Source organism: Balaenoptera acutorostrata, chromosome 3 (assembly GCF_949987535.1).
Source record: "Balaenoptera acutorostrata chromosome 3, mBalAcu1.1, whole genome shotgun sequence".
NCBI lineage: Eukaryota > Metazoa > Chordata > Mammalia > Artiodactyla > Balaenopteridae > Balaenoptera > Balaenoptera acutorostrata.
This window is the reverse complement of record NC_080066.1, coordinates 86,692,391-86,718,855: the sequence shown is the minus strand read 5'-3', so window position 1 is coordinate 86,718,855 and position 26,465 is coordinate 86,692,391. Positions and strand designations below refer to the sequence as shown.

The 26,465-nt window shown below is 38.5% G+C and overlaps 1 protein-coding gene across 6 annotated transcripts in view; it reads right to left on the bottom strand.

Annotated features, from left to right (window-relative positions):
• Positions 1 to 20,725, bottom strand: part of GABPB1 (GA binding protein transcription factor subunit beta 1) — a 73,925-nt gene extending 53,200 nt beyond the window's left edge. For 4 of the 6 annotated variants that reach the window (XM_007170413.2, XM_007170415.2, XM_007170414.2 and 1 more), the window contains exon 1: positions 20,511 to 20,725. The gene's annotated coding sequence lies outside the window, so the exon portion shown is untranslated. Of the gene's footprint in view, positions 1 to 19,382; positions 20,057 to 20,510 lie in introns of those variants that run through there. The other 2 variants (XM_007170412.2, XM_057543083.1) reach the window with 2 other exon arrangements.
• Positions 20,726 to 26,465: the final 5,740 nt, after the last annotated feature.

The window sequence follows — 26,465 nt, the reverse complement described above, 5'->3', positions numbered from 1 at the left end:
GAGTGAAGAAGAAGAGCAGGATATGCAATCACAGAGAGATGAATGGGCCCCTTCACGTAGGGCCTTACAGGCACTACTAAGACGTCTGGATTTTATTGAGTTTACTAGGAAGCTGTTGGAATATTTTAAACATGTGTTGTGATGTGGTTGATCTAGTTTTCAAAAAATACTCTTGTTATTATGTGGGTAATACATAGAAGGTGGCATGAATTGAGGCAGTAATACTAGTTAGGAAAATATTTTGGGCTGATGGTGCCTGTGCTAGGATGATACCTGTGTGATCATTTAGACATTTTACCTTTAAGTACTATCTATCTAGGTTTAAATCTAGCATCTTATTTTGTGCTTTCCATTGTTCCCTGTTGGGTTTCTTTTCTCTCTTTCTTGCCTTCTTTTGGATTGATTCATTTTTTTTTTTAACATTCTATTTCCTCTACTGATTTGGAAGTTATACCCTCTCTTCTTTCAGTGGTTCCCTAGATATTATACCATGCACTAAAGTCTAAAGTTAATCAAAACCTTTAGTTCCCGCTTCCCCAAAGAACCTATAGAGTTTAGAAAACCCAAGCAACACATCAACCAAATGCCATGTGTGGACTCTGGATTCAATTTGAAGAAACTAAATGTACATTTTTAAAAGTCATTTTTTTAGGGCAGTGAAAAAATACTTGTATGATACCATAATGATGGATACTTGTCATTATACATTTGTTCAAACCCATAGAATGTACAACACCAAGAATGAATCATAATGTAAACTATGGACTTTGGGTGATTATGATGTGTCAATGTAGGTTCACCAATTCTAACAAATGTACCACTCTGGTGGGGGATACTGACAATGGGGGAGGTTATGCATATATGGGGAAAGATGGTTTATGGGAAATCTCTGTACTTTCCCCTCAATTTTGCTGTGAACCTAAAACTGCCCTAAAAAAAATAAGTTAAAAAAATCATTTTGGAGATAATTGGGGAAATGTGATCACTGCTTAAATATGTACTGATATTAAGAAATTATGTTGACTGTTTTTCTGGATCTGATAATGATATTGCAGTTTAAGTTTGTATCTTTTTAGAGATTAAAAACAATATATTTACAGATTAAATGATGTGATACTTGGAATTTGTTTTAGAATAATTGGGGGATATATCAATATATGAAACCAGATTAGTCATGAGCTGATCACTGTTGAAGCTAGGTAATGAATACGTGGGGTTCATTATACTCTTTCTTTTCCTTTTATATATTTAAAGTTTTCCACACAGTTTTTTTAATTTACCCTCCTTCTAGATAAGGACCCTAAAACCCCACTTATCCCCCTTCTCCTATTGCCTTGTTTTTTAATCCATTAGATATTTTTTACTGTTTTATGCATCCATATTCATTTTCATTTTCTAAATATACATCACTTTCTTTACTTTTCAGCCCTTCATACATTTTATTCCTACCATGTGGGATTCACTCTGCCTGATGTATATCCTTTAGAACTGCACTAATATGGTGCATGTGACCATTTAAATTTAAATTAATAAAAAAATTCAGTTCCTCAATCACAATAACCACATTTCAAGTGCTCAATAGTCCTATGTAACTTATAACTACAATACTGAACAGCACAAAGCATATTCCTATCATCAGAGAAACTTCTATTGAATGGTGCTGGTTTAAATTATCTTTAATAAATGTTGGTAACAGTCTGTTTTTGTTTAAAATATCTTTATTTCACCATCATTCTTCAATGATATTTTCACTGGGTATAAAATTCTAGGTTGGCAGGGTTTTTTTCATTTCATATTGCAGACATCATTTCACTATCTTTTGATTTCTTTGTTGTTGAGAAGTCATCTGTTAGCCTAATTCTTGCTACTTTGATGGTTATCTTCTTTTCCTCCAGCTACTTTTAGATTTTTCTTTATGTGACTGGTTTTCTGCAATTTCATTATGCTGTGTCTAGGTGTGGAATTATTTCCATCCTAATTAGGATTCACTGGGATTCTTGAATCCTGGTTTGGAATCTTTCATTGTTTCTGGAAAACATCAGCAATCACCTCTTTAAATGTCCTATTTTTTCTCTCCTCTTCTTCTGGAATTCCAATTAAGGCTTTCTTACTCTATCCTCCATATCTCTTACCCTGTCATCTATATTTTCCATCTTATTGTCTTTAACCTACATCCTGGATAATGCTGTCTGATCTATATTCCAGTTCAGTAATTTTCCTGATGTGTCCAATCTGCTGCAAATTATATCATTAAGTTTTAATTCAGTTACTCTATTTTTTATTTCCAGCAGTTGTATTTGTTTTTTTTTCAAATTCACAATGCCACTTTTTTTTTCCTGTTTCCTGTCTTCAAGTTTGTTATTTATTTCTATAAACACAGTAATCATGGTTGTTTTATCATGTATCTTCTAATTCTAATATATGATGCCTATGACAATCTTTTTCTGCTATTGTTTCCACTGGTTCTTGCCCATGTTTCCTTGTCTCCTTGTATGCTGGTTATCTTTGACTATGTGCTGGTCAGTGTCCTTCAAAAATTATTTGTGGGGACAGCAACAGTCAGCTCTACCCACCACCAGAGCCTCCCATCAAGCCTCTTAGATAGCCTCAACCACCAGAGGGCAGACAGCAGAAGCAAGAAAAACTACAATCCTGCAGCCTGTGGACCAAAAACCACATTCACAGAAAGACAGACAAGATGAAAAGGCAGAGGGCTATGTACCAGATGACGGAACAAAACCCCAGAAAAACAACTAAATGAAGTGGAGATAGGCAACCTTCCAGAAAAAGAATTCAGAATAATGATAGTGAAGATGATCCAGGACCTCGGAATAAGAATGGAGGCAAAGATTGAGAAGATGCAAGAAATGATTAACAAAGACCTAGAAGAATTAAAGAACAAACAAACAGAGATGACCAATACAATAACTGAAATGAAAACTACACTAGAAGGAATCAATAGCAGAATAACTGAGGCAGAAGAACGGATAAGTGACCTGGAAGGCAGAATGGTGGAATTCACTGCTGTGGAACAGAATAAAGAAAAAAGAATGAAAAGAAATGAAGACAGCCTAAGAGACCTCTGGGACAACATTAAACGCAACAACATTCGCATTATAGGGGTCCCAGAAGGAGAAGAGAGAGAGAAAGGACCAGAGAAAATATTTGAAGAGATTATAGTCGAAAACTTCCCTAACATGGGAAAGGAAATAGCCACCCAAGTCCAGGAAGCGCAGAGAGTCCCATACAGGATCAGCCCAAGGAGAAACACACCGAGACACATAGTAATCAAAGTGGCAAAAATTAAAGACAAAGAAAAATTATTGAAAGCAGCAAGGGAAAAACGACAAATAACATACAAGGGAACTCCCATAAGGTTAACAGCTGATTTCTCAGCAGAAACTCTACAAGCCAGAAGGGAGTGGCATGATATACTTCAAGTGATGAAAGGGAAGAACCTACAACCAAGATTACTCTACCCGGCAAGGATCTCATTTAGATTTGATGGAGAAATCAAAAGCTTTACAGACAAGCAAAAGCTACGAGAATTCAGCACCACCAAACCAGCTCTACAACAAATGCTAAAGGAACTTCTCTAAGTGGGAAACACGAGAGAAGAAAAGGACCTACAAAAACAAACCCAAAACAATTAAGAAAATGGTCACAGGAACATACATATCGATAATTACCTTAAACGTGAATGGATTAAATGCCCCAACCAAAAGACACAGACTGGCTGAATGGATACAAAAACAAGACCCATATATATGCTGTCTACAAGAGACCCACTTTAGACCTAGGGACACATACAGACTGAAAGTGAGGGGATGGAAAAAGATATTCCATGCAAATGGAAATCAAAAGAAAGCTGGAGTAGCTATACTCATATCAGATAAAATAGACTTGAAAATAAAGAATGTTACAAGAGACAAGGAAGGACACTACATAATGATCAAGGGATCAATCCAAGAAGAAGATATAACGATTATAAATATATATGCACCCAACATAGGAGCACCTCAATACATAAGGCAACTGCTAACAGCTCTAAAAGAGGAAATCGACAGTAACACAATAATAGTGGGGGACTTTAACACCTCACTTACACCAAAGGACAGATCATCCAAAATGAAAATGAATAAGGAAACAGAAGCTTTAAATGACACAATAGACCAGTTAGATTTAATTGATATATATAGGACATTCCATCCAAAAACAGCAGATTACACGTTCTTCTCAAGTGCGCACGGAACATTCTCCAGGATAGATCACATCTTGGGTCACAAATCAAGCCTCAGTAAATTTAAGAAAATTGAAATCATATCAAGCATCTTTTCGGACCACAACGCTATGAGATTAGAAATGAATTACAGGGAAAAAAACGTAAAACAGACAAACACATGGAGGCTAAACAATACGTTACTAAATAACCAAGAGATCACTGAAGAAATCAGAGAGGCAATCAAAAAATACCTAGAGACAAATGACAATGAAAACACGACGACCCAAAACCTATGGGATGCAGCAAAAGCAGTTCTAAGAGGGAAGTTTATAGCTATACAAGCCTATCTCAAGAAACAAGAAAAATCTCAAGTAAACAATCTAACCTTACACCTAAAGAAACTAGAGAAAGAAAGAACAAACAAAGCCCAAAGTTAGCAGAAGGAAAGAAATCATAAAGATCAGAGCAGAAATAAATGAAATAGAGACAAAGAAAACAATAGCAAAGATCAATAAAACTAAAAGTTGGTTCTTTGAGGAGATAAACAAAATTGATAAGCCATTAGCCAGACTCATCAAGAAAAAGAGGGAGAGGACTCAAATCAATAAAATCAGAAATGAAAAAGGAGAAGTTACAACAGACACCGCAGAAATACAAAGCATCCTAAGAGACTACTACAAGCAACTTTATGCCAATAAAATGGACAACCTGGAAGAAATGGACACATTTTTAGAAAGGCATAACCTTCCAAGACTGAACCAGGAAGAAACAGAAAATATGAACAGACCAATCACAAGTAATGAAATTGAAAGTGTGATTAAAACTCTTCCAACAAACAAAAGTCCAGGACCACATGGCTTCACAGGTGAATTCTATCAAACATTTAGAGAAGAGCTAACACCTATCCTTCTCAAACTCTTCCAAAAAATTGCAGAGGAAGGCACACTCCCAAACTCATTCTATGAGGCCACCATCACCCTGATACCAAAACCAGACAAAGACACTACAAAAAAAGAAAATTACAGACCAATATCACTGATGAATACAGATGCAAAAATCCTCAACAAAATACTAGCAAACAGAATCCAACAACACATTAAAAGGATCATACACCACGATCAAGTGGGATTTATCCCAGGGATGCAAGGATTCTTCAATATACGCAAATCAATCAATGTGATACACCATATTAACAAACTGAAGAATAAAAACCATATGATCATCTCAATAGATGCAGAAAAAGCTTTTGACAAAATTCAACACCCAGTTATGATAAAAACTCTCCAGAAAGTGGGCATAGAGGGAACCTACCTCCACATAATAAAGGCCATATATGACAAACCCACAGCAAACATCATTCTCAATGGTGAAAAACTGAAAGCATTTCCTCTAAGATCAGGAACGAGACAAGGATGTCCACTCTCACCACTATTATTCAACATAGTTCTGGAAGTCCTAGCCACGGCAATCAGAGAAGAAAAAGAAATAAAAGGAATACAAATTGGAAAAGAAGAAGTAAAACTGTCACTGTTTGCGGATGACATCATACTATACATAGAGAATCCTAAAACTGCCACCAGAAAACTGCTAGAGCTAATGAATGAATATGGTAAAGTTGCAGGATACAAAATGAATGCACAGAAATCTCTTGCATTCCTATACACTAATGATGAACAATCTGAAAGAGAAATTATGGAAACACTCCCATTTACCATTGCAACAAAAAGAATAAAATACCTAGGAATAAACCTACCTAGGGAGACAAAAGACCTGTATGCAGAAAACTATAAGACACTGATGAAAGAAATTAATGATACCAAATAAAAAAAAAAATTATTTGTGGGGAGGCATAAGATGAAGGAGCATTCCTCAAAGGAACACTGGCATTTGCTTCTGCCAAACACCTGAGGGATAATACCAGTCAGGGACCAACCTAAATTAAGTCGTGACTTAAGTTTCCCTTACATAGCTAGGCTGTGATCACAGTTTTGTAGAGAGTTTTGTTTCCTTTCTTTTTTTTCTCCTGTTCTGCTCAGTACCAAGACAACCTGCCCTGAAGTCCCTTGATATTTGACTGGGAGGTAGGCAATGAAAGGGGATCAGGAGTTAGTTCTGGTTCACCCTTCCCTCTCAGGTGTAGACATGGAGTTCAAGCCTAACAAGGAAGGATCTCTTATAAGACTTTACCTGTCCACGTGGGTAGGCTCTGAGTCTTGATTTCTGTCCATCTCATCCCAGAAGGCTGATAAACAGAAACCTAAATTTCCTGATATCAGCAAACATACTCAAGGCAAAAGTGGCTTTAGTTCTCTAGGTATTCTGCTAACCTCTCTTGGTTTAGGCTTTCTTCCAGAATTTGACTTACCAGATTCCACTATCTCCCCAGTTCTTCAAAGCTCTTAAGGTAGTGCTTTATATATCTTATCCAGCATTTTCAGTTGTTTCCAAAAAGAGAACTGGTTTAAATAATCTATCCCACCATTACCCAGATTCAAGATATATTTCAAAGTAGAGTTAACAGGTCTTCCTGATGGATCAGATGTCAATGCACACAAAAAAAGGAGGAGTCAAAGATAATAACTAAGTTTTTAGTCTGAACAACTTGATGAAAAGTGGGATTATTTACTGAAATAAAGATGGCAAAGTGGGATAGGGTGGGTCACGTGTTAAAGAGTTTGGCAACATACTTGTTAAGTTTGAGATGCTTTAGCTAGGTTTTAAGTTTCTTGTGGAGAGAGACAAGACTTTCTTTTAGTGTCATTTGCACCCATAACTACTTTAGAGCAGTGCTACATACATAGCGGGTATTCAGCTAGCAAGGCATTCTCCACATTTAGCAGCATCTCTGGTCTCTACAGTTAGATAACAGTAGCAACCCCCTCCCCATTTTATGACATCAAAAAAATGTCTCTAGATATTGCAAAATCACTCCAACTGAGAACCACTAATTAAATCCTTCTTGAATTAAAGTTAATTTCTATACACTGTGCTATCACCATCCTTTCCATCACCATCCACTCAACTGGACATATTAAAGATATATAAGATATATATGAGTTGATCCAAGCCAAAACTGTAGCTAAACCCAATTCAGCATTTCCCAAAAACTCCAGAGGACTGCAGTACTGAGAAAAACGTGGAGTGAAGGAGTAAGTACAGGTTGGAGGCTACAAAACAGTTTCACCCTCGCTCAAATAAGAACATCTCCAGGGACTTCCCTGGCTGTCCAGTGGTTAAGACTCCACGCTTCCACTACAGGGGGTACGGGTTCGATCCCTGGTCGGGGAACTAAGATCCCACATGTCACAAAGCGCAGCCAAAAAAATTTTTTTTCTAAAACAAAAACAAAAAAACAAGACCATCTCCAATTGTTACATGATCCTATGTAACATTATTTGTAACTTTTAAAGCATTTTTAAAAGAAAACTGTTGCCAGTAAAACATCTTCTCATCAGATATAAAATGGTTAAAATTTTAAATCTCAAGCAGGAATTATTAACAGCTCTTTTTTATTGCTACTCCACACCCAAATCCCTTTTAACATAAACCCAGAAAAGAACTACTAATTCATTTGCAAGCCCTGGCATGTATGTGCTTTATCTGTGCTCCCCTTTTATTTTTTTCACTTTAGCCAAATAGAAATCAAAACTCATATGGATAAATTAGGGCCTATAATATCAGATTCTGAACTACAACTCATTCAAATAAAGTTTAAACCCAAAATTATACAGCAAGAGCTTGTTGTAGGCAACATCCATGCATTTCATGATTCCTTTCCTTCATTAGGTTAAAACCTCTTTGTCTTACACAGCTACTCCCCAATGTACCATATAAAAAAAATACTTTTATAATCTACTATAAACTTCCTTAACTCAGCTTTAATATTGTTTTAAATATTATAATATAATCTCAAATACCTTAAAGATCACTTCGTTATTCAAAAGCCATTTTTATTTCTTTGAATTTCAGGCATCAAAAGTTGTAATTAATTTGGAACCATGCTAATAAATTAAGTTCCTACTTCCCATATAAGCTATGTATTTATCAGACATACATTCTCTATCTACATTCTAGCAATATCTGTGCACACCGATGTCCCTATTTGACTGTAAAATTATGACATCATTACAAAGCTGTTCTCCAAAAAAACCAGAATATGAATGTCTGTAATCTAAGCATAAAAAATGTTTATTGATGACTGTTTACTATTCATGTTTAAGCTCTAGTACCATATCTAAAGCACATAAATTATACACACACACACACACACATAAATTATACACACACACATACACACAAAACAGAAAAGGAGTAAGCATTCATCAATTGGCACGACCAGAACTCCTCATGCACATGTCAAAACCTAGTCTTCCTCTTGTATCCCTGATGACACTACCATCACCTTTACCTCCCAAACTAGAAATCCAGGAGCTATCCTCAACTCCTTCCTCTCCCTCATGTCTCTACATACAGTTGATCAAGTCCTACAGAGGCTACTTCACTTCTCCTTTTCTCTTTTTTCAATAGTTCAAAAATCCAAAACACAGAAATGTAAACATTGAAAAGTCTCAATGAAAGTATTTATGCCATTCCCATCTTCCTCCCAGGCACAATTATTCACCTTTACTAGTTTCTTGGGTATCCTTCCAGTATTTCTATAGTTACTAGAAGATTGCATTACTATATACACTGTTCTGCACTTGCTTTTCTTACTTAACACATCCTGAAGATCTTTTCCTATTAGTTCATAGAGAGCTTCCTCATTTTCTGTATAGCTGCTTAGTATGCTATTGTGTGGATATGCCTCAGTTTACTATAGGTGGACATCGTTGCTATTATAAACAACACTGCAATTAATAAGTTTGTAGATACATCATTTCACTTCATGTAACTGTAGGATAAATTCCCTTAAGTAGGATTGCTGGGACAAAGGTAAATACAATTGTTAATTCTGACAGATACTAAACTGCCCTCATGTCATTTTTTAAATCAGTCCTTTACTCACCATTCTTTTTGTCACTGCATTCTCATGCCTGTATTAATGAAGTACCCCCTTGACTTGTCTCCCTCCTTCCCCAACCATTCTCCAACCTATTGTCAAGCTAACCATTATTATTTTTAATAAATTTTTAAGTATACAATATAATAATTCTAATTTTTAAATTTTAAAGATTATTGAAAAGGCTAAAGCTCCCTGATCATCCCTCCCAATCTTTACTCCCAAACCCCAATCCTCTATCCACCACCCAAGAGTTGAGCACTATTATCAGTTTAGTATTTATCTTACCAGACCATATTGTTTGCATTTGCACGTATGTATCTGTACACCCCCTGCAAAATACAGTATTCTTCTGGGTTTTTTCCTTATTTATATAAATGCTATCATACTGTATATACTGCTCTACAACTTATCACTCAATAGTATATGTAATTTATTCATTTTTAAAATTCTTACATGTTACTCCATAGCATGAATATACCAATTTATTTGGTCATTTTCCTAATAATGATCAGTTTTATTTTTCCAGTTTTTTTACTATTGTAAACAATTCTGTAGTGAACATACTTGTACATGCCTCCTTATGTACATATGTAAGTGTTCCTCTAGTGCAGAATATGGACAGATTTGTTGAGAATAGCATTTTAAATTAATAGATACTACCAAACTGCCCAAACCAATTTACATCTCCAAATTGGCTATACCAACCTATACGCCCAACAATAGTTTATAATATTTATTATTTCCTCACAATAACCAATTTTAATATTACCAATCTTTTTAAATTTTTGTCTGTATGATGGGTACAAAAGGTTACCTGTTTTAATATGTATCTCTCAAATTTTTAATGAGATTGCATATCTTATCAAATGTTTGTCAGTCACGTTTCCTCTTCTGAAACTGCCTATTCTTGTTCTTTACCCTCTATGTCACTGTTTCTTTGTAGGAGTGTATTTTATGTATATTTCTGGTCTATTATACATTTTGCAAATATTCCTCCCAGTCTGTTTTAAATGTCCATATTTTGAATAGTAGTTTAGTCAAATTTATTAAAATATCTTTCTAAAACATAGATATAATCATGTATTTCAATCACCTATAGAATACAACAGAATTTAGCCATATGTATATTTAACTTGAAGTGAAAAATACTTTAAATCGTTGGCCACCTACCATTCTGATTTATAAATACAAGTCCCAGAATTAGTCTGAAACGTGAATCTCCTGCATTTCCTCAGTAGGTCTTAGTTCTCAAATGCTTCTTATAAAGTGAACCTCACACTGCAATGGGTGAAAGTTTAATGTTTAACAAGATTTTCTTTCTGGTACAACATAGCCCATAAATGTAGGCCAACTTCCTCTAGGGCACAATTGAAGAAACAGTGATATGTTTCATCAGTGGAGGAAAAGTTGGCTGAATTGGACTTATTGAGAGACGACAGCTCTACTTCTCATGTGGCAACTTCCTACAAGTAATTTTGACTATACATAATTTTCACCTAATTGCATAATCATTGAATTAGTGATGACTGCAATGTATTTCAGATCTTTTAAAGATATGGCCCATGCCTCACTGCAGCATCATCAATTCACCATTTCCCCCTTGGGAACTCCAACAATACAGTTATCTATAATTACCCCTATGTACTATTCTATCTCATGGGACCATTCCTTTATTCATTATTCTACCTGAGAAGTCTTCTCCTTATCCAATTTACCTGATCAAGTATTCATATTCTTCCTCCAAAACCCAGTTCAGACATCACCTCCTCCAACAAGCTCCCCTTGACCTTCTTAGCAAAAGGGATTAACCATTTCTCTATTCTCTCATTATGCCCTGAACCTACTTCCATTAATGTATGGATTCCACCATATTATGAACAATTGTTTACAAGCGCTCCTCTCCCATAAGCCTCAGGTAATCAGGCAGGGTTTACCTTATTCTTATGTGTATTTTATCAGTAGTATCCAGCAGTTTCTAGCATCCCACTGAATAGCTATTTGCTAAATTAAACAAGTCTTCTCTATTCAGCGCTATAGTAAACATTAAAAACCTATACACAAAAAAGTTGAACTCAAAATCTTTAACCAAAAATATTTTACAACCTGAAAGAATATGTAGATTATTAAAAAAGCAGTCTGTAGTTCCACTTTTTTGGTTTGTTGTTTTTTTAAGTGGGTATGTACCACAGATCAGTGTTTTTCAAACTGTGGTCATAACCCATTAGCAGACTCTGAAATAATTTTAATGGGTTAAAGCCAACACTTTAAAAAATACCAGCATATATCAAATATAGTAAAGTCATGTTTCATGAATTTCTTCCAGCCATACACATGTGCACACATACACACAATACACAAACAACAATACATATGTATGCTAACAATGTTAAATACACTTCTTACCGTGGGTCACAATAAAAAATAATTTGGAAGCTACTTCCATAGTTGCTATATGGGTTTGGAGAAGCTTTAAATTAACAAACAAAAGTATATAGTCAGGAAGGCTTCTTCAATGAAAGACTTAACCAGCTGAAGCATCATCTAGCTCCCCACTACCTCTCTAATCTCATCTATCACTTCCCCTTATTTATTCTGCTCTAGCCACACAGGTCTTAGTAACTATTCAAACAAGCCAAACATGTTCCCAGCTTAGGATCTTGGAGATGTTGTTTCCTCTGACTAGAAAGCACTTTACTCGGATAACTGCACGATTTACTCCCTCATTTCAGGACACCCAAAGAGAGCAGCTTTCTCTGATCACCTAAAATAGGAGCCACTTCCCACCATTCTATCCCCTTATCCAGCTTTACTCTTCATTGCACTCATTACCACCTGACATTTGTTTACTGTGCCCTCTCTCCCCCCACCCTGAATGACAGCTTCAAGAAAACAGACTTTGTCTTCTGTGTTGTTCATTACTGTAACACCAGAGATTAGAACAGTGCCTGGCACAGAGCACTGCTAAGCTGAATAGGTTTTGACAGGCAAGGAAAAGGAAAAGGAAGAACACATAGAGTTATGCCTAAGCATGGTGTAACACAGAGAGGAAATACTACCTTGGTAATGTTAAGGAGTAAAGAATAAGGTTGAAGAAGCAGACTGTAATATGAAAAGATTTGAAAGCCAGAAAGTAGAGTTTGGACTTTATCCTGCAGACAATTGGGAGTCGTTCTATGTTTTGAGCAAACGGTGATCCATTCAAACATTTATTCAGCACAAGTTCAATTCACTTTGCTTGGCACAATGGAGAGTGCAAAGGTCAACAGTACACGTTCTCTCTTCAGACTGCTTAGGTTTAGCAGCAATGGGTTCAAAAAAATTTTTAGGAAAATTTTTCTGGCAGCCATATGAAGGATGGATTGGAGGAAGGTGACTAAAGTTAGAAAGGGCAAATAACAGGCAATGCAGAATCCCAAAAACAGAGATCCAGTAAAGAGCAATCTAAAGAATCATGCTGACTGATGGATATACAAAATAAAGGAGAAACATGTATCACAGACAACTTTAAGATTTAAGCATGGGGACTTCCCTGGTGGCGCAGTGGTTAAAAATCCATCTGCCAATGCAGGGGACACGGGTTCGATCCCTGGTCCAGGAAGATCCCACATGCCGCAGAGCAACTAAGGCTGCTCATCACAACTACTGAAGCCCATGCGCCTAGAGCCCGTGCTCCGCAACAAGAGAAGCCACTGCAATGAGAAGCCCGTGCACCGCAACAAAGAGTAGCCCCTGCTTGCTGCAACTAGAGAAAGCCCACGCGCAGCAACGAAGACCCAACGCTGCCAAAAATAAATGAACAAAATAAATTAATTAAACAAAAAAAAGATTTAAGCATGATGATGATAAAACAAAGAAAAACAGAGTAGGTGGAAGTTGGGTAATAATAAATCAAAAAGTGAAGGAAATTCCTTGAGCCTCTCAATGGAAGTATTCGGTAAACCACTGGAGATAACAAACCTGGAGAGTACACATTGATGAGTCATCAACATATAAAACATCCATGGAGAAGAGACAAAGAGAGGTGAGCAGAGGGCCAAGTACTGAGAAGAATAACGACAGTGGTTAAGAGGATCATGAAACAACCACCACAAAAAAAAACATAAACATAGTAGCCAGAAAATCAGGATGCACACTAACGTGAAAGGCAAGGAAAGAAAGTTAAGAAGCCTAGGTGGAAGTCAACAGTAACACATATACACTGACTGAATAAAATCAGGATGAAGCCAATACCATTGGAAAAAAGGATGTCCCTTGAAGCAACAGTCTGAATACGTCACATTCACATGTAATGTCATTACAAAATTGCAGTAAGTTAGGGAAGAAGTAGTAAAAGGGCTGAGGGCAGCAAGAGCTGAGGGCAGCAATTTTAACTAAGGTCTTAAAATTTTTGAAATAAAAAAGAGAAATGAGGAAGATACCTAGAAAGAACAGTAGCAATAGTTAATCAAAGTTTATTTTTTTCTCCCGAAATATGGAAGTCTGTATATACTTGAAGGTAGGGAGGAAAAACCCCTGGAGATAACCATCAAAGTGATCACAGGAAAAGTTAAGTATGGCAGCAAGATTCCTAGAAAAACAAGATTCCTCTTCCATTCAGTTTACAAAATAAGGTGAAAGAATAGAGATTTGTCATGGTGAAAACAAAACAAAAAAAAATGCAAGCTTGTATTCTATTTTCTTTCTCAATTAAGTAGAAGTCAATGGCACCTTCTGAAAGAGAGAAAGGTATATGAGACAAAAGCAGAATATTAGATTAATAAAATGATTGCCAAGTAGCAAGGGTCCATTGGATCTGTCCAGCATAAATTTATAGTGGCCAAAAATTTTCGTAATTACCCACCTTCCTCCACAAATACACCGTGACCTATGAGGAAAAACAGAGGAAATAGATGGGTAGGAAGATTTGACAACAGGAGCCCAGTAAAATATGAAAAAGTGACTGATGCAAGTTCAGGCTATATATAATGCATACAGGAATAAGCTAAGGGAGAGAAATTGAGGGTCCCTATGAAAAAAAATAGGTAAAGGAACATAGGTGGAGTAATCGCAAAGATCAAAGAGTTCACACGAGCCAGTCAGGATGTAAGAAATTTTTTTAGATCATTCACTTATACACCATACTGTATGCTATGGTCTGAATATTTGTGTCTCCCCACCCCTCAATTTTATGTTGAACTCCTAATGCCCAAAGTGATGGTATTGGAAGTGAGGCCTTTGGAAGGTGATTAAGTCTTGAGGGCAGATCACGAATGAGATTAATGTCCTCATAAAAAGAGACCTGAGAGGGCTTCCCTGGTGGCGCAGTGGTTGAGAATCTGCCTGCTAATGCAGGGGACACGGGTTCGAGCCCTGGCCTGGGAAGATCCCACATGCCGCAGAGCGGCTGGGCCCGTGAGCCACAACTGCTGAGCCTGCGCGTCTGGAGCCTGTGCTCCGCAACGAGAGAGGCCCGCGCATCGCGATGAAGAGTGGCCCCCGCTTGCCACAACTGGAGAAAGCCCTCGCACAGAAACGAAGACCCAACACAGCCAAAATCAATCAATCAATCAATCAATCAAATATAAGCATCTGATTCAAGATCCTCATTAAAAAAAAAAAAACCACTGCTTTAAAAAAAAAAAAAAAAAAAAAAAAAGAGACCTGAGAGAGGTCCCTTTGCCCCTTCTACCATGTGAGGATACAACAGAGAAGTCTGCAGCCCGGAAGAGGGTCCTCACCAGAGCCCAATGATGCTGGCACCTCGATCTTAGACCTCCTAGACATGCTTTAATGTTAAAAATGTTTTAACATTAAAATAAAATAGTACTCAAAATTGAGTAAATTCCACAGGTTCCTTAACTGCAATTCCAAAACCAAAAAAAGCTCTGAAACCCAAAATAATGCATTTGGCAGTAAAACCTTACCTAAACTGACATGAAGCTATTTATAGTCTTTATTTACCCCATTTAGTGTAAACATTCATACATTTTGCTGCAGAAATAGTAACTTGTTTGAAGAGGGCTACTGCACTGGACTGTTGAAAGGTTACATAACACTACCTTAGCTATATCCAAAAAATTCTTAATTCCAAAACCTATTAGACCACAAGGGTTTTAGTTGACTATGATCCTACAATAATTGCTAACATTTACTGAGCTATTAACCATGTGTCAGACACTGCTCTGATCACTTTATATGCAGTAACTCATTTAATCCTTCCAAGCACCATGAGGTAATTATTCAAATTTTACAAAGGAGGAAAGTGAGGCACAGAGAGATTAAGCAAGTCACAGAGCCAGAGAGTGACTAAGCTGGGATGAATACAACATTTAAAATATTACACATACGGTGAAGAAAACATAACAAAATATAGAACTGATTATAGTAGGGTGGTAGGAGTCAGTGATATTTTTCTCTATTCAATTAACATATTACTTTTAGAATGGTAAAGAATCAAACACTTCATGTGTTCATTAAATACAGAACACTTCATGCACTTACAAATTCTCATTTATGTGCAATTCCTTAGTCAACTTGCATAAACTGCACAGTATAAAATCCAAACTCCTCAGCTTATGCTAATATTTTTAATTTTTTATTGAAATATAACACCTTAATATCTTTTTAATCACACGCAATACACAATAATACATATTCATTGTAGATGTTAGAAAATCTGTATAAGTAAAAAGAAAATAATCACCTAAAAATTACACTCAAAAATAACCACTTAACAATTTGGCACATTTCCTTCCAGATGTCAATGTATTTGTTATTTAATCAAAATAAAATCATGTTTTAAAATTTACTTTTTTCACTTAACATATACCAAGACATAATTTCATGTTTTTATTCTTCTAACCATCATTTTAATGGCTAGGCAGTACCCCACTGTAGGGATGTATCCTAACAATCACTGTGAAATATTTAAGTTGTTTATAATTCCACAGCATAGAGTCACCGGCTCTGGGGGTCAAACTGTTTGGAATCAAGTCCATGCTCTACATTACTAACTCTGCTACCCTGGGCAAGCTACCTAATTTCTCTATGCCTCAGTTCTCTCTTCTGAAAAATGGGGATAGTATAACCTACTACATAATTAAAGTGGGGAGGAGGGTCAAATGTGTCAATATACAGCTTTTATTATCAACAATGCTGCAACTGGTATGTAAACAGCTACCAATTTATTGGCATATCTTTACTACACCAAAATAAATTCATTTAAATAGGAATTTCCACATCAGAAGGTATGCCTATTTTTCAGGCTTTGAATCTGCCAAATTACAGCTGGGTTTAAAACCTTCATCAAATAGCTCTCTCACTTAATACTCATTTCTCTTTATCCAAGAAAATGAAAACTATGATGCAGTCAAGCTAACCAGCTTGTTTCAATTAGCTTTTGCTCTTCCACTTTTGTACCTGCAAACCTAGACGGATTTCATAAAATCTGTTTGTAGGGAAATTAATGAAACCTGGCCCAAATCCTCATTCAGCACATCATTTCCTCTACCCTCCAATCCCTAACTTTAACACTGTCAGTGGGAGGGGACAGCCTGCCACCCAAAACAACCCATTATATTTTTACTGTTTTGATGAAATTTTTCTTGGAAGAATGCTGAAATCTGCCTCCTTCTAACTTCTACCCCTTGATCCTACATCTTTCTGGTCAAATCAAACCTGATTTTTCTGTGTGACAGACCTCCAAATATTTAAATACTGCTATCATTTCTTAGATGAGCTTCTCTTTTTTGGGCCAAACATCACAGTTTTTCAACTTTTCCTCCTTTCCATTTCCCCCACGATCAGAATTCTCTGGCTACGCTCTATAGTTCAGTGGTTTTTAAACCTGATTGTCTATCACCTAAGGAATGTGAGAAAAACAGTGGCCCTGTTCCTATCTTACTTAAGCTTGGGCCTCCATGGTTTTTTTTAATTCGCTCTCCAGGTGATTCTGATACAAAGTTTGAGAACTGATGCAAGGTCCCAATTACTAATATGATATATCGTATGCTACCTGAAAATCTGACATAATACCCCAGGTATAACACAACCAGTACAAAGTAAAGTGGGGCTAACACCTTGCTCTTTCTATATGCTGTTCTACCTACTTCAAAATGACATTTACTTTTAAAAAATTATGTGTTGATTCTTATTAAATGTACAGTTAAAATGATCGTCTTTTCCACACTCTCTATTTGTGCATTAGCATCTTGGGCCCTAACTATCAACCTTTATAATCATTCCCATTAAAAGGTAAGAGAACTCGGGCTAAGAGTTTTAGATTTCTATTTCTAAATGGATCAATGGCCCTGCATGTGGATTTACCTTCAGTGGAGAAATCACTTCATGCTTAAGCCTCTACACTTACATTATGGACATACTCAGCCCAAATGAAAGTGCACTAGCCCACCAACGACTGAACTGACAGTTGACTGCACCAAAGCATCTTCTCTGTGCAGAGCACTGTTGTCAACATTATGAGGTAACACATAGGCCCTAATACTAATACTAATAAATTGACCTTCTAGAGAGCATGATGGAACCAACATCTTCAGAAAGAGTTAAGTATAATGCTAATTATCGTTGTCCCAAGGTAGACACATCAGTGCTATAGAAACATATGATTACTAGTTGGAAAGCTCTGGGACCAAAGAAATGACTCATTAGAAAACTAAGTTGCCCTGAACTCTAAGGTTTTGTTTCAGTTTGTTTTTTAGCAATTGCAGAGAAGAGATGGAGCCCATCCACACTCAAGCTACTTGCAAAAGGGCACTGCACCCTCAAAATTCATGGGTCAAAATTTCTTGCAATGACTTCTGAATCCCTAACGACTTGTTTGCTTTACCTGTTACTATTTCTAACATGAGATGCTCAAGGGCCAAAAAAAAAAGTCCATTCTATGGACAATGAGGCCCATTATAAATATATCTTAGAGTTGAGGGTAGGGGGAACAAACCAAGATCCAATCTATTTATTTTCATTTGAATAGCAAACATCAAAAATATACCTGGCATTTTCTAACAATTACATGAAGAATGACCAGATGCTTCCTGTTGATGGAACAGAACTACAGACTGACAGAATCAGACTAAAGTTCACAAAACTAGAAGTGAATTTAGCTTCATTTCAAAACCATTAAACCAAAGTAAGTATGGCCTAAATTTTCACACATTTACAATTTAATTGTCCCCCAACGTAGAAAACCCAGATTGATTCAAAGAGACAGACAATTCGAACTCTAAGTTACAGAGAATTAACTCTAAGTTCGTATACACATTACAATACAAAAGCACTGTTTCACCAAAGGTTTCACTGCAGGATTCCTTTTAAATCTGGCACTCTTATATTGCTTTGAAAGTGTCCTATCTTCAAAAATTCCATTTACAAACAAGTTTTCACAAGCAAATCTAACACGGAATTCATGGTTTACTCGTGTCCATCATTAAAAATAAGTTGTGGAATTAAAAATTAAGTTTAATCACTTAAAATTTTTTCAAATGTTCTAAATCCCAAACTGAAAAAAAGCTGGAGTCCAAGAAAAAAGCACAGGAATCAACCTTCTTATCCATATTTTTTAAGTGTGTCTTGTATAATAACATCCTGATTTGACTTGTATGGTGAGAGCAGGATAGAAACGACACATTTTTTAGTTTTTAAAAAAAGGCATGAGTATACAGTGTTTTCCAGTGGTTACATGGTGTGACACCACATCAGATTGAATGCAGAAGTAGGTTTAAGAATCTAGGTATCTTCTGTTAAACCTGACATTAAAGACTTGCAGAAATGCAAAACAATGTCACTCTTGCCTAAAAGGTCACTGATGTGAACATGCAATGGATTTTTCTTTTGTTATTTTTGGAAAAATAAATACTTCAAAAGAGAGAAAAGTTAAGAAAAAAGATAGAGCCGTCTTTAGTTTCCTTAAATTCAAAATCTGAGCCTGAAAGTGGAAGTGTCAAGGTCGATGGTTACAGGTCAGTGAGAAGAAATTTAAAGTAAGCTGGCTGGGTCTATGTGTGAGATAAACTATCTGCAAAAAGAACTTTTGACCACGAACTTCTGCATACTAAACTATGGTGCTTCTTTAATTCTGGGACGGCAGACTACTGTACAAGGATCATTAACTCACTACATCAAACCATTTTCGAGATAAAAACTGTACTTCAGAAAGTAACTTGCCTGAATCGAGACAGCAAATCAATGTCCAGAGAGAGCACTTAAAATATTTCCATACTACCAAGCCCCCTTCAGAAGTACTGTGGTCTCTGCCCCTCCTTTGAACAGATGTTTGTTCGCCATAGTCCAATCAGGTTTAAAGCAAGTCTGTGTACTGAAAACAGGCTTCAACTGGGAAAACACACACAAAGTAGGCCTATATCGTTCCTTTGGTTTCAGTTTTCACGATGCACCCCTGAGGCTAGGCACGCTGGTTCAACACGGCAGGAGAGTTTCAACGAAACACACTAAATACACACTGATTAACTGTGCCCAGGCAGAAATGACCTGGCAAAATTCTCAACTTCGCCCCCGAGGCCCTGCACCCGCAGATCCCGGCGGCTAAGTCCCAAGAACAGAAGTGCCCAGCATCCTGAGCGGCTGGCTTCGTCCCCTCCGGGACTCGAGTCCCCAAGGCCGAGGCAGTCGCCGGGGCGGCCCAGCGCAGGACCGGCCGGGCGCTCCCGTTAACCCTGTCCGGACCGGCCGCTCCCGCCGCGGCCGCTCCCGCCACCCGGCCCCGCGGGCCCAGCAGCGCAGCTCACCCGAAGCCGGCCGCCCCCGCCGTCCCTTCCCCGCTCCGGCGAGCCCGGCGGTGCGGTCAAGCCGCCCACACAAAGAGAGCGGCGGCTCCCGGGGCGGCGGGCGCCAAGGCCGTGCCGCGCCTGCCTGCCTGCCTCCCGCCCTCCCTCGCCCGCCTCCAACAGAGCCCCCGCAGCCCCGGCCCGACCCCATCCCGCCCCGGGGCGGCCGCTCGGGACCGGCCGAGCTATGAGCCGCGGGGAGGCCGCAGCTCGCCGGGGCCGAGGAGGGGGCGGCGGCCGCCACCATGTCTGCCCGCCCCTCCCAGAAGCGGGGTGCGAGCGGACAAAGCGCGCCGGCGGCACGGGCGGAGCGGGGGCCCAGACCGACCCCGCCGACCCCCGCGGAATAAGCGGGGCCAAGAGCCCCGGAAACCCGGCGCCTTAATGCAATAAACAGGAAATCGCGGGGATGATCTGGGTTCCGGGGGAAGTGGAATTATTTTTTACCAGCGAAGAGATCAACTTCCACATCCGGTGGTAACAGGGCCCTACACAGACCCGCACTGACCTGGAAAAGCTTCGGGAGCGGCGACCGGGGAGCAGCAGGAGGTGGTTCGGGGACCCGAGGCGCCTCGTACCCGGCCGGGCTGACGCGGCCCAGCTAAACACAAAGCGCTTCAGCTGCACAGGGCGCTATTTTCCGAAAATGCCGCGTCTGGTCGGCGCCCAAAATCCCCACCGAAAAGTCCCCCGTGCTGCGCGCGGAGGGACACATGGTGTGCGAGTGAGTCAAAGCTCCCAGCATCCCTCCCGGACCCGGCCCTCGTCAGCCCCTCGTCTGAGCCTTTCCGCCCCTGCCCTGGTCAGCAGATCCCTCTCCCACCCATTCCCCGATCCCATTGCGGCGGGAGGAAGGGGGCGAGACGGCCTGATTTTTCTTTTTACAAAGGGGAGGAAAATATGCCATTTCTAGAACTTGAGCCACACAAAGAAAGCGGCGGAATGATCCGCTGTCGGCGACCGCAAGTCCCGGCTCGCCCGGCGCCTGCGCGGCACGGGGGTAGGAGCTGCGGCCGGCCATGTGCGCGGCGGGGCCGCAGGCCGGCCACCTAGCCTTCCCGCCACTTTCTGCGGGGCTAGGCGTGGGAGGCTGAAGTGCGTGTGCTAACGTTATGTCTTAGGCGTGAAAGCTGAGAGACAGGGAATCCTGACCCCTTCCAGATTAAGCTGAGCCATCTAGCAGAGTCCTGGGAGACGGAAGGGCAGTGAGAAAGCTAGGATTTAACTTGAAGCGGCCCTAGATTCCACTAGGCTGACTGGGACAGGAGTCGCTGTTGAGGTACAAGGGGAGGAACTACGGATGTTATTTCTCCACTGCACCTAAACTGAACAAGTAAAGTTCGTGACGAAAACGTACATATTCCTGTAGCCTCCCCCCGCCTTTTTTTTTTTTTTTTTTTCTTAAGCATTCTGTTGATGCCTTATACTTCGTAGACCTTTCGTAACTGCTCGCCGAATTCCCTTGGATTACTGTAACCTCAGAGGTAGAAGTCTTGTTTTTCCGTGGCTGGAATGTCAAGCTTTTTGTTGTGTTGTATTTTATTAAGAAAGCAGCAAAAGTTTATTTGTGGATGGTGATTTACAAAGTAAGAGTCTTACGAGTTTAAATTACTTGTGATGATTTTGCTAAAATACCCACTACACTGGTAATGTTTTTAACAGATGAGTATGGGAATGACTTTTCCAACCTTCTAACCTTACAGTTTTTGGCTTCCTATATCTAGGAATTGGGAATATGTGAGAGAGCGCCAAGATTTTAATCTAGAAGAGTTTACAAACAAATGAAATACCTGTTGTCTACTGATTTTGGGTGGCCTCAGATAAACAATCTTTCTCCTCTTACCCTTTTGTGTTATTGATGTAGAGATTTGTAAAGTCTTTGTGTAACTTATTAAAGCGTTGTGCCTAAAATAGAAACAAAGTGAATGGCATAGGAGCCGTATTCTATTTTTCTTTCAATTTAATATTTTCAGTGCTTCTTTCGATAGTCCCATGCTTCTCTTTAACATTGAGTTTATCTGAGTAAACATTCAGCTAATGGTTGTTATAGAATCCTTGCCCTCATTAATCTTATGCTGTAGAATGCAGACAAGTAAATAGGCATCATCAGCAGTATAATGAGGGTAAACTGCTGAATGCTGTGAAATTTTATATAGGAGGAATCCCTTACTTACCTGTCAGGGAGGCATGGAATGGGACTGGAGAAGCAATTAGCTTTAATAAGGGAGTTGGGGAAGAACCTTCCAGACAGGTGAAGCAACAAATGCAAAGGTTAAGAGGAAAACTCTGGAGAAATTGTTGGGCATAGAAGATAATGCTTTTTCAGGAATGCCTAGAGATGTGTCTGAAGAGGTCTAGTCATAAAGGCCTTGAATGCCATTTGCAGAAATTAGCTTTTGAGAGCTAAGACGACGGCATTGAAAGATTTTAAGTAGAAGCAGTCAGATTGGATTTGTATTTTAGACAGATCACTGTTACGCAAAAGTCAGAGGCAAAGAAAACAGTTTGGAGAAAACAGCAATCTATGAGAGAGTAATGACTTGGACTGAGATAGTGGCAAACAGGAGTGAAGAATATGACCAAAGATGTTGTTGAGAGCTTGGTGATTTGGTTGACTGGATAGGGAATGACTGAAAAGATGTCAAAGATGACTCCCAAGTGTGTTGAGGGAGCATTTAGGAGGATGTCTTCACTGAGATTAGAAGGGAAGAGGAATACATGTTACGAGAGGAAGGTGGTTCTGTTTTGACTGGGTAGAATTTGAAGTGCTTACGAGCCAACCAAGCAGATATGTCTAGTAGGCACTTAGGTATTCTTTCGTGTAAGTTGTCTCGAGAGCAACTGTTACTGGCACTGTTCTACACATTAGAACAGATTAAGCAGGAACAAGACCAACAAGGTTCCTGCTCCTGTTTCCGTGGAGGGAACAGACTATAAACAAGTTTTATAAAAGAAGAGGAAAGGTAATATCACATAATATCCTTTATGAAAAGAATAAAAGGGTATTTGGATGAAGCATTTCTCTGGGAAGAGAGAGCAGACATAATTTTGAAGATTGTTCAGAAATGGCCTCTCTGGGAGTTTCCTGGTGGCCTAGTGGTTAGGATTCTGGGCTTTCACTGCTGTGACCCAGGTTCAGTCCCTGGTTGGGGAACTGAGATCTGGCAAGCCGTGTGGCACAGCCACAAAAAAAAGTGGCCTTTCTGAGAAGGTATTCTTTGAGCTAAGACCTGAATGGGAATAAGTTGAGGGCAGTATTCAAGACCAAAGGGAATAGTAAGTCAAAATACTTGGTGAGAAAGCAAGAAAGGCAATGTGGCTAAAGTCTAGAGAGCAAAGAAAGGAATGGTAGAAGATGAAGTCTGCAGCCTTGGTAAGTTTCAGAGCTCTAGAAGCCACTGAAGGGTTTTAAGGTATGGAGTAACATGGATAGTAACAGTAGAGATAAAGTGGATGCATTGAAGATATATTTTGTGATTAGACCCGACCTATATTGCTAATGAATCAAACAGGGAAAGGGAAAAATCAAGAGTGATTCCAGGTTTGGGGCATGATTGTCTAGGCCAACACTGTCCAATATAAATATAACACAAGCCACATACGTAATTTTACAGTAGCCACATTAAAAAAGTGAAAGAAAACAAAAAGAAATTAAAAGTAATCTTGTTTGACCCGATATATCCAAAATAGTATCATTTCATATGTGATCAATATTAAAAAGTATTAAATATTTTTAAATATTTTGCATTCTTTTTCTCATTACTAAGTAAGTGTTCGAAATCTGGTGTGTTTTTTACATTTATAGCATATCTCAATAATTGATTTCATAAAATTTACAATTGAAAATGTAGATTCACATACTCGAATCATTCCAAACATATTTCAAAAGTTTTGCAGTAATTGAATTATGTATAAGATTTTTTATTTTAAATTAAAGTTAAGATTAAAATTTTACTTCCTAAATTAGCCACATTTCAACTGCTCCATGGCCACTTGAGGCTAGTTGCTACTATATTGGACAGTGCAGGTCTACTAGAATAAAGAATAGTGGAAAATCAGACCAAAAAAGTTGTGTGGAACCAGCCTGGAAGGCCTTTGATGCCATGTTAAAGGATTGGGATCTTACCCTAGAGACAGAGGGAACAGTGGGTAGTTTTTAAGCTAAGGAGTGACACAACGTTGTGCTTAAGGCTAGAAAAAGTCCAGTAGGTGACCAGCTGATGACTCAGGACCAAGAGCAACCCTTCAGTAGAGTCTCCACATTCTAGGACCTACCTCAGCCCTTCAAATTCAGAAGTCAGATTTTTGTCAGTGCACTAGAGCAGTGCTACCAAAAGTATGGGCCACGGGCCACTGCCAATCTGTAAACCCTTTGTTATTGGTCCAAGGCATTTACAGAAATCGAGAGTAAGAATTTAGAAACTTTTATAGCAATTAGTGTTACGCTAATTATATGTCTATGGTTCTAATAAAAATTGGGGGCTTGTATTGTTGTATATGCCTTTGTTTTCTTTGTTTATTTCCCTTCTCTAGTAATTTATTTTTATATTTTATAAAAGTGTCTATGATCTTTCACCACAGATTATTTTTGAAGCACTGCTCTAGAGACACTCTGATGAAGGGAGTCAGAAGGACCAAGTTCCCAGAAGATTAATCTAAACCCAGTGCCATTTTTTTTTTACTTTATAGGGAGAACTATAATGGCTAATAGGGGAATGGACATCTACTCAGTTTCTCCCCCTATACTGAAATGGAAGGCTACGTGGAAATAACCAAATTTATAATGGCTACCACTTATTAAATGTTCCTGTTTGCCAGCCACTATGCAAAACCTGTTACATATTATTGTCTCATTTAACCCTCATAACAACTCTTAAAATACGTATTATTAGCCCCATTTTTCCAAAGAGGATACTGAGGCTAAAACAGTTTAAATAACTTGCCTAAAGTCACCAAGCTGGTAAATGTTAGAGACAGGATTCCAATACAGGTCTCTTTTCAAAGCTATTGTCCCTAATCACTTTTTTTGCCATTATATTCCAAGTATCTAGCAGATTCCATGGCACAATAACTCTACATTGTTTTAGAGAGAATGCACGAAGTTGACCGCATAACTTCCCAGAGGGTCATTAGTGAATTTGGGGTTCTGCAGAGTAAGAGGAGTTAGTGGTATTCTAATAGCATCCGACAAATGCATTCATTTCTACAATAGAAATATGTCTGTTTTGCTGCTATTCAGAATTTATAGACTCCCACAAATCAATAAAAAATAGAGACAGCCCAACAGAAAAATTGGTAAGATTTAAACAGTCACTTCACAAGAGGATATCCAAATGGCCAATAAACATGTAAAAGTGCTCGACTTCTGTAATCATTAGGGAAATGCAAATTGAAATCATAATGAGATACTGTGGCACACCCACAATAATGGCTAAAATGGAAAACAAAATGTCAAGTATTGGAACAAATGAAACTATACACTATACAATGTCAAGTATTGCAACAAATGAAACTATACAATAACTATACATTATTGGAACAAATGAAACTATACACAATATGAATGTATATTGGTATAGCCATTTTGGAAAATTCACAGTTCAAGAAAACACATGAAACCAAACTAGATTTAGGGATACAGGTTTAGGTAGTAAAATCTATAAAGAAAAGAAAGGAAATGATTAGCTTTGGGTGGGGGAGTAATGCTTGGGAGGGTATGTAGGGGTGCTTCTGGGGTGCTAGCAGTGTTCTGTTTCTTGACGTGAGTGGGGGTTGCATAGATGTTCACTTTGTGATTCATTGAGGTGTCGGTTTTGGGGTGGATGACTTTTCGGTAAGTGTATTATATATTTCATGGTTTTAAAATTTTTGCTGAAGTTAACAAGTTAGAAAAAATATCCCATGCTGGATACAGACTACCAACTATTACCTTACTGACTGAGCCAAGCGTTACGGATGTGAAAGATAAGGCAGGCCTGAATTCTGGGGTTGGCAGTGGTGAAGGAGAGGAGAGACAGATGCAAAAAAATGCTGCAAAACTTGAGGCAGTATGAGATGGTGAAAGAGCATAGCAATTGGAGTGAGGAGTCCCAAGTTCAGGACTTAACTGGTTTTTCATCTAGACTCTAACCACTCTCTAGCTTATGACCTGGGTGTATCTCCTAACTTGCCTTAATATCATTTTTCCCACCTGGGGCTGAGGGGAGTTTGATAGAACGTACATTTTTGTTTTGTTTATAACACTTCGTAAGCTATTAAAATGTCATATAAAATTTTTACTGATGTTCAATTAGATGTGATGGGAAAGGGGGAAGGAGTTAGGATGATTGAGATTTTGAGTCTGAGTGATGGAGGTTATGGTGATAGCATGAACTAAATGATTTGGAGAAAGATTTTATTTAAACTCTGTTTTATACGTGTTGAGTTTAAGATCATGCCAGAACATCAAGGTGGAATTTTCAAA